Below are 15,747 nucleotides of genomic sequence, written 5' to 3' on the forward strand. Positions count from 1 at the left end.
AAATATTTATTTTTTATTTCTATTCCTGCAACAGCCCATTTAAGCAGAAAACTAGCAAAGTAGACATGAATTAGCATTTCTCCCTGATGTTTTCTTTTAAGTGATTTTTTTTTGTTTATGTTCAGAATATGATCTATTTTTGGTTAAAAATAGTAGCGCCGAATGCTTTGTCTTTATCGCTCTTTCTGTAGCAGCTCATTACAGAAGAAAACTACCGTAATTCCCAGCCTGCAGAGCGCACCTGGTGACAAGCCTCACCGAGTACATTTGCAAAGGAAATACTATTTGGTACATACATATTCCGCAGCCGGGTAAAAGCCGCAAGTGCCCACATTGAAACATGAGATATTTACAAAGAAAGATGGTACACAGAAAGAGTTTAATACTAGTGCTAACGCTAACGCTAGTGCCAATGGTAGTGCCGCACTAATGCTAGCGCTAACGCTAGCACCACACTAGTGCTAACGCTAACAGGGCTGCTTAAAATAATATTTACCAGTAAATATCACTGAGGCACACCAGTAACACAGCAGCAACACGCTAGCGCAGCGCTAACAGAGTTGACAAAAGTCACTTCCTGTGTTGTGAACTCCAACCCCACCGAAAAAAGACAGAAATAACATAAGGCGCGCGGCCCAACCAGTTGACACACCTACGACGCATTTTATTACTGTCGATTTGAACGAACCCCCGAAAAAAAAAAACAGAAATAGCATACCTCGCGCGGCGGTTGATTCCGTTTTTGAACAAATCACTTCTCAAACCGCCTTCTCGAACGGATTGTGGTCGAGAACTATAGTGGTAACACCTGAGGCCGCAACCCCCAGTTTGAAGACCACTGATTGAGACACTGAAAATGTCATTTCTAAAAAAAGGGGGCGCTGCGAAAAAACTTCGGGGACCATCGCTTTAAGGGTCGTTTGTTCAAATCACGATCTTATTTTCACCTCAAAATGGCAAAGGATTTCGTTTCATTTTTTGGGGGGCGCTTTCAGACAGCAAGCATTTTTCTCACTTGTTGTTTTTTTTTTCCAGACATTTTTTTCTTTTTTTTTTAGCACAAAATAGTAGCACCAAATTGTGTTTCCACAGCCGTTCATTTAGGGAGAAAATGAGTGCCCCGGAAAGGTTCTGCTAAAGCTGCGACGAGCCAATTTAGCCGTCTGTGATTGGCGCTTTTGTTTGATTTAAAGACTGCTCTCTAAATCGTTCCATCTTTGAGGAGATTATATCATGGAGGCGTGAATGACGCCGCGAACCCCAAATTTAAGAGCTCCGCCAGGAACAAATGAAATCTTCGGCAATTATGGGATCTGAGGAAAGGACGACGACGCGACGTGTGAATGACCATTATGACTACGAGGGGGTCAGATCACGTTTGGGGCGGCCTCTAATCCCAGAGTTCCTGCGAGGTCCCCCGGCGTCACACCCGGACGCTAACAAGGACTCCCGGCGGAGCCATTAGACCAGGAAAAACCAACAAAGGCCGCCATTACACACTCCTCATGAAAGACCCCGGGGGTTCACGGGGGGGCGCTGGACACCGGCGCAACAAAAGAGGACTGACCCACCTCTCGACCCCCCGACGCAACATCATCGAGCATTCATTCGCGCCCTCACCTCCACTAACCTCCACAAGCCACCGCGATTGAGCGACCCGACTTCCAGCGCACGCATTCCGACGACAGGCTGCCGTTGTGGGCGTGCGTGACTATTGGGATTTCGGGGGGTGGGGGGGCTGGAGGTCTCAATGAGTGGACGGCGGAGGGGCTTCATGGCTTCTTAATTGAGATGAGGGGACAGGTGGGGAAAAGCAAGTGAATCATGCTAAGCTAGTGATGCTAGTGAGGAGGTTTAAATTTGTTTTGTTTATTTATTCATTCATTGGCGGCACGGTGGATCAGCTGGTAAAGCTTTGGCCTCACAGTTCTGAGGTTTCGGGTTCAATCCCGCCTGTCTGGAGTTTGCATGTTCCCCCTGTGCCTGCGTGGGTTTCTTCCGGGCACTCCGGTTTCCTCCCACATCCCAAGAACATGCAACAATAATTGGACACTCTAAATTGCCCCAAGGTGCGATTGTGGGATAGGCTCCAGCACTCCCCGTGACCTTTGTGAGGATAAGCGCAGAGGAAAATGGATGGATATTTATTCATATATATATATATATATATTTTTTTTTCTTGTATTAACTGTAAAAAGTAAACTGCGTCATTTCTGTATTTCATTATCCAGTAAATGACAATAACTCTGAAGCGCTGTCTGTGAAAAGCGCTGCAGGAAAAAAACTCACTTAGTTGCGAGGCTAGCTTTTTTAAAAATGTAATAACATTTTTTTTTAAGCATTGGGCCTTCAAGTGACTTGTCTTTTATTTTTGTTCTTTTTCTTTGTCGAACTACCGTCCATCTTACTTGAGTCTAAATCAAATTATTGTTTTATGATTTTGCTTTTATCGCTTAATTTTCTCCTTGTTTATGCGCAAACTCCAACAGGTCTGATTGTCCTTTTATTATCCATCCATCCATTTTCTTAGCCGCTTATCCTCAAGAGGGTCGCGGGGAGTGCCGGAGTCTATCCCACCCTTTAAAGGGCAGGAGTCGAGGTACACCCTGAACTGGTTGCCAAGATTCACCATCGCACCTTGTGGCAATTCAGAGTGTCCAATTAATGTTGCATGTTTTTGGGACGTGGGAGGAAACCGGAGTGCCCGGAGAAAACCCACCCAGGCACGGGGAGAACATGCAAACTCCACACAGCCGGGGCTGGAATCGAACCGGGGTCCTCAGAACTGTGAGGCCGACACTTTACCAGCTGATTCACCGTGCCACCTTATTATTTTGAGTTTAAATTATCGATCCATCCATTTTCTTTGCCGCTTATCCTCACGAGGGTCGCGGGGAACCAGGGTCCTCAGAACTGTGATCCACCGTGTCGCCTTCTTTTATTGTTATTATAGTACTTATTAATGTCTCTTTTCCCTCTTTCAACTGGATTAAAGCAGTATTATTTTTGTCATTTTATTTCATTTTGTCATGCCTGATGTTGATGGCGTCAAAATGATAAACAAATTTGTCATATCACAGTGTCTCATTGAGTCTAAAAGCTCTGTACAGTAAGAAAAGATATTGTGGGGGGGGCGTGAGGGGGTGTTCGGTGGGTATATTACCTCATTCGCTACTGATAAAAGCCAGGCAAAGGTGGGAGGGGGTTGATTAACAGGCGACTAATCTGGCCTAAATTAATAAACGAGGGAAGAAAGTGACGTGACGTCGCGATGGGAATTTGGTCTCGGTCGTCTCCCCACAACCCCTCCTAACCTCTCCCATTGGGTTCCCAGTACAAACCCTCCATTGTGGCCCCCGCCAGGAAAAACCTCCATCGCTCGCTAATTTGCATGGAGGCGACAAACGAGCACGCTTTTTTGTGTGCGTGGGACGGACGGCGGCGGGGGGGGGGGGGGCACACACACACACACACACACACACCGATGACGAGGCTCGCTTTTGAGTTTAATTAAAAGAGGAGGCGCTCGCACACACACGCACACACGCACGCACACACAAAAACGCTTTTGTCTTAGAGCGCGGCGGGAGGGGGCGGGCCCCGGCATATTAATTAGGAGGCCACGTAGTGAAAGCCAATCAGGCGTGCGGAGCAGATGACAAATGCGGCGCTACTTTCTTTCTCCCACGGTGGCGCAGGGATACGAGCGTTTCCGGGCCGCGGCGGTCGGCCATTTAGCTGCGGGAGGCCGCCGTGGGGACAAAGAAGCGAGGCGGTGTGCCGCGCGGCGGGGGTGGAGGACGGGGACGAGGCCACCTGTAGGGGGCCGTCTTGAGTCTCTGTTGAGAATTGCGGATCGATCAGAGTGAGCCGGGGAGGAAGAAACTCATTTTGTCAAGGGCACGGACCTGGCAGGTTCATCTCAGCCACCAATAATATGTATAATAAATCCGTTTGGGTTCCAAATGGGTCATTCTGTGTGTTGAATGAATGTTTCTAGATAATTATACAAAATCTATCTGTATATAAGCTTAGTGTTCCTCCGCTGGAATGTTTCTTCTTCTGTGGTATTTTGAGGTTTTCCGTGGCCCCGCCTCCGCCCTTTCGTGTAGTCTTCCTCCGGGAAAGGTGCGTGATCAAGTTTCAATCAGTTGGTAATCCCGAACCATCCTAATATTTCCATCTATTTATGATGCATCTTTTAGTCTCAATGTGGTTATTATCTCTTTTCCCGTCACGTAGTGGGGTACAAATCTGCTGAGTCACATATAAAGGTGTTTTCCTAACAATTGAAATTCACAGGGGTGGATAACTCTGTGGCGAGCCAAACTGACTTCCGGGTTGGTGACGTCATCTGTAGTTTCTTTATGTAGGAGGTCGAGCGGACAGTTGAAACTCATATGGAAATGTATTTGTTTATTCCATCAGGTAAATTTGATCAAATTTATTGTATATGTAATTTTCCATGTAGTCTGCCCTTTTTACAGTGTTCCACTGGGAAGATTATAGAAAGGTTTTTCTGTTTATTCCATCAGAGTAAAAAGGATTAAAAAAGGTCCTGGTGTGACACCTTTCATCAAACCGACACAACGCAGAAGGTCACCGGTCACACAGACACACCTGGAATATGTGAAAATATGACTGGTGAGTCCGTGCAAAATTTATTAGAGCTAATTTTGGATTAAAAAAAAACACATTAATACCTGTAATAGAATCACAATTGCCTTGAGATGTGAGCCGACTCATGAGATTTTTGAGATATGAGTCATGTTTTTTCTTTGCTCTAACTAGCAAGCAAACATTTTTACACAAGAGCACTGTACAGTTTGATTGCAATGAACAAAATTCCAGTTAAGTATAGTGAATAAATCTTGAAAGAAAAAAAAAAAGTCTTTGTGCTGTTTGTTGTCACTCCTGATCAAAATTGATTCTAAAACTAAATATTAAAAAAAAAGTCAATATTCAAAACAACCACATTATCCCTTTAAGTACACTACGTTATTCTTAACACAGATTGCAAAAGATGCACATAATGTAAAAGTGTTAGAACACCTTGCAGGAATGAAAATTGGACCACAAACGGTGGCGCAGCACATGTTTCTAGTAACATCACATTACCCACAGCCATATGATCTTTACTCTCATCACAAAATGACTAATGTTACTTGCTGAGTCCATTGTGAAACTCTTCTTCATCTGTGTCTCAATGCCTGTATTGTATTGCACTCAGTAGCCAAAGTGCACACATCAGAAGGAGCAGCACAAAAAAATTAACATTACATTTTATTGAATTGTGTAATTTTTTAATGCAGTACAATAATATAATTGGTATTTTTCTTATGAAAAACATTACAAAATGTTTTGATGTATTGGTGGGAGGCATTTCCATTTATTTCAATGGGGAAGGATGATTTGCGATGTGATTGTTTTGAGCTATGAGCGCTGAACAAAACACCCAGTACCACACACCACTGTACTCATAATTTCATATGTACTAGTTTAAAAAAAACATGGTGAGTCTGTCTCTGAAGTACAAGAATACAGTCAAATGAATGGGCGGAGAGTTTCCCACACCCTCTCGAAAATCAATATTCTCCCGTTTATTTTCTTATCGTAATTCCGCCTTTGTAGCATTATATTATACCTTCCTTGTCAATTAGGTCATGTTGCTTGTTGTGCCATTTTTTTTTAAAGCAGTACAGTACACGTGGATTCTCAAAATGTTTTTTCACTATGAACATAACAGCGAATAACTGCGCAAGGGTCAGTTGGCAGCTTTGCATGTGTGACTGGCTGACTGCAATTTGCGCGCGATTGTCCAGTTCGGCCGCCGCGCTCAGTTTGCACCTGAGCGCCAGAATTCCACAGGAACAAAAGTAACCAAGAGGTACATTGGCAGCAAGGCAGCAGGAAACTTTTTTTTTTTTTTTTTTTGCTTTAATGATGACAAAAGGAACACAGGCACACACACACATACACAAACAAAACGCCCACAATGCCATTGAGTGCCCGGCCGGCATCACCCTGACAACAAAAACCGTTAGCACAGATTTAGCGCCCGCGTGTTTAAAGTGCAACTGCATGACCCAGGGACAAACAATCCCGGCGTTATAAATCAGCCCAAAGTGCGCCATGTCCGCTTCTTTGTCTTTACCTCAGTCAATGTCTTTTTTTTTTTTTTCTCAGTTTGTCACCCATTTCCTTTCCTTTGCCCCCCCCCCCCCCACTCCTGGCCCCGCTATTCACACTGTCTACTTTTGCTAAATCCAGGGATGTCCAAACTTTTTCCACTGAGGGTCACATACTAAAAATTGTTTCTATAATATACTCAAAACAATAAAATACACTACATGACACTTTTTTCCCTCACTTTTTTTAACATAAAAAATGAATTGTTGATCTTTTTTTTTACATTTAAAACAAGACAATTCAAACTTCAAAAATTGTTATATCTTGTATTGTTCAATTTAACCCTTCCCTGGTTTAGTATCTTTTCTTTTTGGGCTTTACATGCGGGCCTCTGTGCCAACTTCCCCCCTCCTACCCCCGAGATGCGGCCCCCCATGCCCTCTTCGCCTGTACCCGTTCCTCGACTCCCGTCCATGCCACTTTTGGTGCGCCCGTCTTTGGATCTCCGCTCTTGGCACTGGCTTCTGAAACTGTGTGTGAGCAAACGGGTGCCCACAAAGGGGGCTTTCTTTGCCCCTCAATGGCCTCCATTAACGCCCGGAGGGAGGGGGGCAGGCGAGGGGGCGGGGGCTTCCCGGGATGGCACACAGAGGCAGGAAGCTGGCAGAAGGGACATCACGGGAGATGTGCCAGTGCATTTAGAGGGAGGAGTGCGTGTGTGTGTGAAGTGGGGTGGGGGGGGGGGGTGTCATTGTGAACAAAAACATTACACTTCCCTTTTACTTTCTCCGCACATAAAATCGCGGACCCTGTAAAGCATGAGCTGGCTTGTATTAGCGAGATAGCGTGAGTGGGCTAGCATTAGCCAGATATCATCAGCTGGTTTTATTAGCAACCCAGAGTTAGCACAAGCGGTACAACATGCTACCATGAGGTTACTTTCAAATGCCCTCTTTACATGAGTATCAAACAGACAATTAAAGATGAGCAGTGGACACACACATTCACCTTGATATCATGAGCGGGCTGGTCGCCATCAGCTTGTCCAGAATAAACAAGCGAAAATTAGCTGACGAGCCCCGAGACATATTTGCCAGCTAGCTCGTTAGCCGTAGCAACATCCCATACGTCTCATAGAGGAGGCGTGCTGGCCATCTTGTGAAAAGACGAGGGAGGGTCTGCCTTTTAGAGGGTGTCAAGCAGGTGGGACTGATCTAATGACCAGAAGCCTTCGCACCGTAGCAATTAACCCTGTTGATGGACACGTCTATTATTAGAAGCTGCGCCTCAAATAAATCAAAGGAAAGTCTGAAGGGAAAGAATTGAATGGGCTATGAGTTCTTTTTTATTTCTATTTTTTAAAGTGGCTTATTAAGGTACCACAAAACATGCAATATACAGAAAATATCTATAAATATTTATTGCATATATTTGTTTGTTTTACAGTTGATATTGTTTATTTCCAAAATATCTATATTACACCTTTTGTTATTAAAAAATAATGTCTTTTCTTTTTATTGAGACTAATTTTATGTGCATTATAGTAGATGTATTTATAAATATTTATATAGTGAAAATATTTTTATAAATAACTGTTTATTTGTTTCATTATTATATCTACAGGGTGTCCCAAAAATGTATACAGAACACAATTTAGATAATATTTGTAAATTATTTTAAATGTTAAAAATTATTTAAATTTTAACAAACGTCAGGTTTACAATCATTTAAAGTGTGTATTTAAAGTGGGACCTTATAAATATACTATATTTAATATGTATTTTTTATTTATTTGTAGTACATGTATTTTTCCCATCTTTTGTTTTTACAAATATATATATATTTTTTATTTAAAAACAAAGTGACTTTCCTATGAAGATTTCCCATTTCCCAAAAGATATTTATCTGAATATGAATTCAGTGCTACTCCAGTTTGTTTATGGGCCATGTGCTGAAAGCATCTGTGAAAAAAAAAATACACAAATATTGTTTGGATCACGTACAGGTGTACAAGAAATGTGCCTTAATGCCGAATGAATGAATAATTCCCATTAGTAGTGTGAGAAAAGCAGAAATCCGTGACTGTCTTATCTTCTGTGCTGATAATCTAGTGTGCGCGGGGGCAGATAGATGTTTATAAGGGAGTCAATTAATGCATGTATGTTCACACGTTTTGTTCGCATATGTGTGTGTGCTGCGCCACTGCAGCAGGATTAAAAAGAGGCTAATCTCCTCCTCCTCCTATTCCTCCTCTCCTCCTTCTTCTTCTTCTGGTTCTTCTCGGCTGTTTAGATGCCGCAGCTGCCAGCTCGCACTTTATTCAACAGCGCGAGGGTCCGAGGTGGCAGCTGTTTGTTTACGCGTTCCCACGACTCCCGCCAATTAAGCATCTTCACTCCGTCACCCGCTTGTCTGCTCCCATTAAGAAAACCCGAGCCGACGCCCCGGGCATCCTCCTTCTTCTCCTCCTCCTCCAAAAGGGCCTCTTCCTTCAGGCCTCTTATACACTTTCGTCTTCTCCTCCTTTGCTGGATTTTCCAACCATTGTTGAAGTTTGGGCACACTAACATGCTGACAATAGCTCAATGTTATTATTTATGATATGACAATCTAAAATTTTGGTACAGATTTTAATAAAGGTAATGGAAGTTGATATACATGATTTGCTTTAGGAGGCCACATAAAAACATGCGGCGGGCCGGATCTGGCCTCCAGGCCTTGATTTTGACACCTGTGGATTAATGGCACACATCTAGATGATCAGATTTTATTTACTATTTTTATTGTTTCTTAGTCAGGTCACTTGGAGACATTCCGTTTTAGATCAAAATGCATGGAGTCATGTGGCTTGGGAGTAGTCGGCTTTCCCGATACACATGGTGACTTGGCTGTAAAAATTGAAGAGATTTAATATTTAAGATTTTTTTTTTTTTTTTTACCTGGGCTTGTTTCAGACCCAATTATCGGGACGTATTCACTCTTAACATACAGTAAGGCCTCGGTTCTCGAACGTCCCCATTTTCGAACAAATCGGTTTTCGAATGAAAATTTTGAGATTTTTTTTTTTGCTTTTTTCTGACAAAAATACGTACTGGAACGCCCCCGACAAAACCCGGAAATAAAATATTGCGCACGGCCAAATCAACTAACCCACGACGCGCTTTGTTGTGAATTCCCACGCCGCCGGAAAAAAACCCCGGAAACAACATAACGTGCGCGGCACAAGCAGCTGACCCACTCACGACGCGCTTTGTTATTGTCAATTCGAACGCCCCACGAAAAAAAAAATGGAAATGACATAACGCGCGCGGTGCAACCAGCGCACATTTGTTATCCTGTATAACGCAGCCTCTGTACACAGACGTGTCCCGGTAGTGACTGTTTTTCTTCTTATGGAGGACTACCGTATTAACCCCCAATCATGGCTCCAAAGAAGGCAAGTTGCTTGTTAAAAGTTATTCTGCACTTATGTTAATAAAAAAAAGTTTACAAGGCTGGGGGCCGAGTTGCTACAGATACGGCAATGCACTCCCAGCGTAGCGTACTCTACTACGAAAGCATACAATCTAAGCAAAAAATAAATATATTTCTTAAATCATTTTATTATATAAAGTATTCAAACGATACATGTATTTCTACTATGCAGTTTATTATCAGGAAAAGCATAAAAAATGCTTTAAAAAGCCTAATTCTTTTAGGCTTGGAACGCATTATTTCTTTTTCCATTCATTGTAATGGGAAACATCGATTTGGTTTTCAAACAAATCACCTCTCGAACCGTTTTCTGGAACGGATTGTGGTCGAGAACCGAGGCATCACTGTACCTCAGAGCTAACAATCATCTTATGTGACGTTAGGCGTCCTTGGTATGGAATGGCCAAAATAGGAACAAAAACGGCTCCATTTTCTTTGTGTGTCCACCAGGCCTTTCTGGTCAGCCCTTCTTGTCACTCACCAGGCCACACCCTTAAAAACACCGATCCAACACAAATATTACTCTATGTACAATGATTCCACTTTCAAACTCGTTCAAACTTGCTTGCGTCAAAATGCTGCAGACGGCGACCTGTTTGCATCGGCATTAACATGAGAAAGCGCCTTCAACCCGACGCAATTATTTGAACTCTGAACTCCCCCTTTGTGACGGCCAGACAGCAAATTGTCGCGGCGGCTTTCCCCTAAGTCAAGTCATTTAATCGCAAAGTCATTTCCCATACAGCCCCCCCAGTCCAAAACATCACATGGTCCCACACAAGCTGGAGGAACCCCCAATCCTCTAGGCACCTCTCTAGTGTGGGTTTTAATGAAGAGAGGGGCACCCATGAAGGAGCATTATTATGGGAGGGAGGGGGGGGCATCCATGTCTGGATCTGGTCAGGCTCAATCCCACAAAGTTGCGACAGGTTGGGAAACATGCGGCGCGTTACGGACGCATCGTCGATGACGTGCTCGGTTTGTTACGTCAAAGCCTGGGAATGTTTTTGTATCTTCGTATGCAAGTATGCTAATGTCCATTTTCAGGATTACAACAATGAACAAAAATAAATTTGGAGACTGTTTAACATCACCTTTGTCTAGGGAGGTGCTACCAGGAAGTGAAACGTAGACTGTTACTAATCAATTACTCGAATTCTTGATATAAGGCTCAAGAAAGACGTGTCTGGCAAGCAAATATTTTGAAGCATTTTTGACATCAGGCACCCACCGTCCATTCAGCTGCAACCAGGAAGTGTAAATATCATTTGCTAATGAGGTCATAAATCAGTCACTTAATAATGACGGCACATAAACTGTCTCCCGACGAGGACAACAGATGGCGGACGAGGTCCGAGAGGCTCGGTGTGGTTCTTGGGGATCTGAGCGAGTAATCATCGAGTCTTGTCGGTGGTGATTGCTCATTGTGCCAAACTGCAGGAGGCCATCGAGATCCGTGCAAAGGTCAAGTGATGTCCATGCCGAGACTTCAACCTTGACCTGAGGTGGTGGCCTTGCGGGGTAGGGTGGGGGGAATCAGGCGCTGACATGGTTGCCATGGCTACTGCGTTGAAATGCTACTTCAGCACTTCTGTGTTAATTATTTGAAAGGGAATGAGTTGGGTCGGAATTAACACATTACAAATATTTCATCACGATACTTAAGGGGATTTTTCAGGTATCTATACTACATTTATTCTGTTCACCATTTTTAAAATTTGACCCTTCATTTTAAAAAAGTGCTATTCAGAAAATGGATGGATCGCTGTACTTTATACCCCTTACTTTGTCAAAATACCCTTGCTACTTTTTCAAACTTCCCCCGTGACCAAACAACGTTACAAAAAGAAATATAGATATGTAGACAGCGATAAGTGTGGTAGAGATATCGACTCAAGAAGCGCTTGATGACTTAAAAGGTGGAAAGTAACTGGGCCAGCTGTGACGTGTACGAATGGTGAACCAGGGCGCACTAGCTGTTATTTGGAGAAGCAATGCACATTATTTCAAATGCAAGGCATTGTTTGTTGGCTACAGGAATTTCTGACGAATCTATTGGTTCTTGTGACAGCCCGAAAAACACTAGCTTGACTTCACCGTAAATCACAACTACGTGAGAGTTCTGCCATATCCAGTTTATCTGTTACTGTCCTCTGTGCCTTTGGGGATTCTGCTACAGTGCCAAGAGTAAGTTTCCACGTTCTACTCGCAGTGAATTGTGGATTAAGACAACAATGGAACTGGACCATTCCTCACCTGCTATCTGTTGACTACTGAGAATTACAAATTGCTAATCTTTGATGAGTAACGCTCTGTGAAGTGAACTGTTGTGTATCCTGGCTCTGAATTGACCGGTCACAGTTGGTCTTAAATTCTTTATCAAAGTCATTTCCTACTAACTATGTGTTGGACTTGGGTCCTACCGAACATTTGTCTCACCTTTGCCGGTATATATCTACTCAGCTATTTGGTACTCAGTTCAAAATGTTAGCAGTGGTGAGAAGGCCAATGAGGTGGTGAGGATGCAAAATTCTGCCTCTGGTACATAAGTGAAAGTATGTGGCTCTCCTGACCAGCAGGTGGCAGTAATCTCTAGTATTTGCTCAGTCTCTCTCTCTCTCTCTCTCTCCCTCTCTCTCTCTCCTGTTAATAATAATCATAAAAGTGGTAGTGATTTTCAGCAAAGGACCTTTAAGGTGAATAAACTTACTGAATGAGTCAAAATATCTGAAACAGGAAACACACACACAGTTCTTTGGTACAGTCCAATCAGAGCTGCTGAATGGAAGAGAAGGCGGGGTCACGCGGATTGGAGAACTAACCTGAGGGGATCACGTACATGGGACATAGGAGCGCAGATGGCCCCCAATATTGAGATGGCCCTAGTTTTAAAGCGCCCTGCACGGCCCGCCCACCAGTGCATTACTACGGTAACCATCAGTTTTCCCATTTTGGTACATTGACACAATTTCTGTGTGCGTGTCTAATAAAACATGAAACAAGAATTGCTAATGGAGAGACACACGCATACATGCAGATATCCTGTTACCACGGCAACCGGGGAGCTGCATGCGAGAGGTGTTGAGGAGGTGAGGAAATGAGGACGAGGTGGTGAGGAGATAAGGAGGTGAGCTAGCAAGGTCGCGAGGAGATGAACCAGGGAGCCGAAGCGGGGAGGAGGAGAGGAGGCAAGGAAGTGAGGTCAAGAGATGGAAAGGGGAGAAGGGGGGTGGTGGGGAGGTGAGGAGATCAAGTGAGGAACTCTGGGGGAAAGGAAACGAGAGGTGAAGGGAGGCGGCGATAAGGTAAGTGGACAAGGAGGAGATGGGAGAAGGAGAGGACATGAGGAAGGGAGGAGGAGACGAGTGGAGGTGGGAAGGAGTTGACGTATGTGATGAAGTGAGGTGGTCTGGAGACGATGAGGTCATGATGTAATGTGCTGAGGAGGCCGAAGTTAGCCGGTGAGGAGAAGAGGAGGTGAGGAAGAGAGGTGCAGAAATCTCAAGATGAGAGGGGAAGGAGACAAAGACGTGAGAATGTGAGTGATCAGGGAGGCAAGGAGAAGAACTGAGACGCAGGGGGAGATGTGGCGGTGAGGGGATGAGGAGACAAGCCAAGGAAGTGTGGAGGTGATCCGGAGGAGTCTTCATATAAATCCCTCGCTTCGAGGCTGCAGGAAGTTGACAATTCACAAGTCACCTGCGAGAAAATCCCAAAGTAATTCCAACCGAAGGTCTCCGCACGTGACCCCTCGTGGATTATGTAACAGCGGAAGGCACGAGGGGTGAAAGGCCAACCAGGGGGCATGTCGTCCGCGACACGCTTCCCGCCCTTTAACCTTTGAGGTGATCAACGAGGGCGGCGTCCATGTTGAGAGGGGGAGCGCTGTTTTATCGGGCGGGGTGAACCTTGGCCTGAAGGTCACAGTGGGGGAGAGGAGGCGGGGTTTAACAAAAACGTGTTCAGTCACAAATCAGTGTGTGTGTGTTTGAGTTAATTGAAGCCATTTGAACTTTGGCTCCCTGCTCAAGATTAGTACAAACAGGAAGGTCGGACATTTCAGCTGCTTAGCAGTCGCCAAGCGGTGTTCGTAGGTAGCTACTCAAGACTCGTGGTACTATAACATGGCAGATGGTGAATCTATGCTTTTCTGTACAAATATAAAATCTAAATACATTTGTATTTAACAATTCCACATTAACTTCAGAAGTCAGCTAGCGGAATGCGAATTCACAATGTGAAATGCCATAGACGGGCAAACGAAATTGCCGTGGATTTTCCGGTAACTATTAACCTTCTGGGTGGCACGGTGGTTCAGCTGGGAAAGCGTTGGCCTCGCAGTTCTGAGGACCCGGGTTTGCATGTTCTTCCCGTGCCCGCGTGGGTTTTCTCCGGGCACTCCGGTTTCCTCACACATCCCAAAAAAACATACAAAATTGATTGGACACGCTAAATTGCCCCAAGGTGTGATTGTGAGTGTAACTGTCTCGATGTGCCCTGCGATTGGCTGGCAGCCAGTTCAGGGTGTACTCCGCCTCCCGCCCGTTGACAGCTGGGATTAGGCTCCAGAACTCACCGTGACCCTCGTGAGGATAAGCGGCGAAAAAAAATGAATGGATGAATGGATATGAACCTTCAAACAACTTGTATTTGAACACAACCAGAGCAACACATCCAGGGGTGTATTTTTTATCCTCCGCGAAGAAACAACTAATAGTATTGTACATTATTTGCAATAGTTTTCTGTGCATCGTCGTCAAACCAAAGTAATTTGTAGCGTGTAATAGGCAGTACAACTCCCTGGTGGCCAAGGTGCACAGGGCAGAAGGAGCAGCACGATGGCCACTGAATAATATTAATGAGCAAACTGTTTAATAATTTGCATTCTACATAATTATGTTTAGTGTATGTATTTTAGAATGTAAACAAAACGAGCAAAAGACTCAATAGCAGCTGACACAACTCAGTTGTGAGCTGCAAAAAGACTTTTTTGTTAAGCTTACACAAGGTAATAAAATGTTAGAGTACAATAAAGAAAGTATATAAAAGTAATCCGTGTTTTGATCAATTACAGATAGTTAAAGCGGTGCGTTCCGGGAAAAAGTCGAAAATAAGTACACGAGATAAACACGGTCAAACCCACGGAGAGGCGAGGAACCTGCGAGGAGCCGAGGAAGCGAGAGCGCAAAGGCGGTGAGGAGATGAGTTGGGAAGGATGTTACTGAGGAGGTGAGGTGGCAAAGGTGGAAAACTGCCAAGATAGCAAGCGGTCGTGAGATGGCACGCAAATTTGTTGCCGAGGTGGCAGGGAGGTAAATTATTGAGGCGTTGAGGGAGTCAGTCAACCAAGGGGACGGGGATGTGATGAGGAGGTGAGTTCGCAAAGGAGGCGAAGCGCCAAGGGGAGGAGGGAAAGATAGGAGTTGGCAATGAGATGATGAGACGATTTGACGGGGTAAAGCGATGAAGACGGGCAGCGAGGTGGCAAGGGGACTAGTGCGCAAGGAGTCGAGGAAGCAAGACCACTGTGTGGATGTCCGCGAAGGGGGACGAGGAGACAAGGAGGTAGTAGGCGATGTTAGGAGGCTGCTGGCAAGGAGGCAAGGAAGCAAGAATCTGGACGCCCGTCTGGCACTGAGCACTCTCGCATCCCTTCACTTGTTTTCCCTCCAAAAACGGAGAAAAGACCCCACGGAGGCTTTCCTGCGTAGCAACGGCCATTGTGAGGATCTGATTGAAAGGAGCCAACGAGAGGCTTGGACGCCAACCAAAAAGCTCGCATTTGGACCCCGCCCGACACCCAGCGTGACCCATCAAAATCAAACAGGGCGACCATTTTGAGCCACTCACGGGCCGCGCCGTCACCATCCTGACATGTGGACGGTGATAGGATGCTGAGCCTCCGCGGGACCCTCAGCAAAAATTCCTTTGGATAATAGCAGAGTTGCCCAAGTCATATTTGAATATTTTCACGTTTCAACCAGTTGCCTCGACCACAGGTGTCAAATTCAAGGCCCGGGGGCCAGATCCGGCCCGCCGCGTGGTTTTTCCTGTGGTCCGAGAAGCCAAATCAACAGTGTCAATTTCCACGATTCTTGTAAAAACCGGGACCAAAATTTCATATTGCCGTGCATTATAAATGGT

General features: G+C 44.7%; 1 long non-coding RNA gene across 2 annotated transcripts in view; it reads left to right on the plus strand.

Annotated features, from left to right (window-relative positions):
• The first annotated feature begins 4,111 nt into the window (after positions 1-4,111).
• LOC133500608 (uncharacterized) overlaps positions 4,112-15,747 on the plus strand; it is a 40,229-nt gene continuing 28,593 nt past the window's right edge. Inside the window, exons 1-3 of one of the 2 annotated variants that reach the window (XR_009794985.1) lie at positions 4,112-4,128; positions 4,303-4,428; positions 4,536-4,644. This is a non-coding gene — a long non-coding RNA (uncharacterized LOC133500608). Of the gene's footprint in view, positions 4,429-4,535; positions 4,645-15,747 lie in introns of both variants that reach the window. The other variant, XR_009794984.1, reaches the window with a different exon arrangement.

The sequence above is a fragment of the Syngnathoides biaculeatus genome, chromosome 5 (genome assembly GCF_019802595.1).
Source record: "Syngnathoides biaculeatus isolate LvHL_M chromosome 5, ASM1980259v1, whole genome shotgun sequence".
Lineage (NCBI taxonomy): Eukaryota > Metazoa > Chordata > Actinopteri > Syngnathiformes > Syngnathidae > Syngnathoides > Syngnathoides biaculeatus.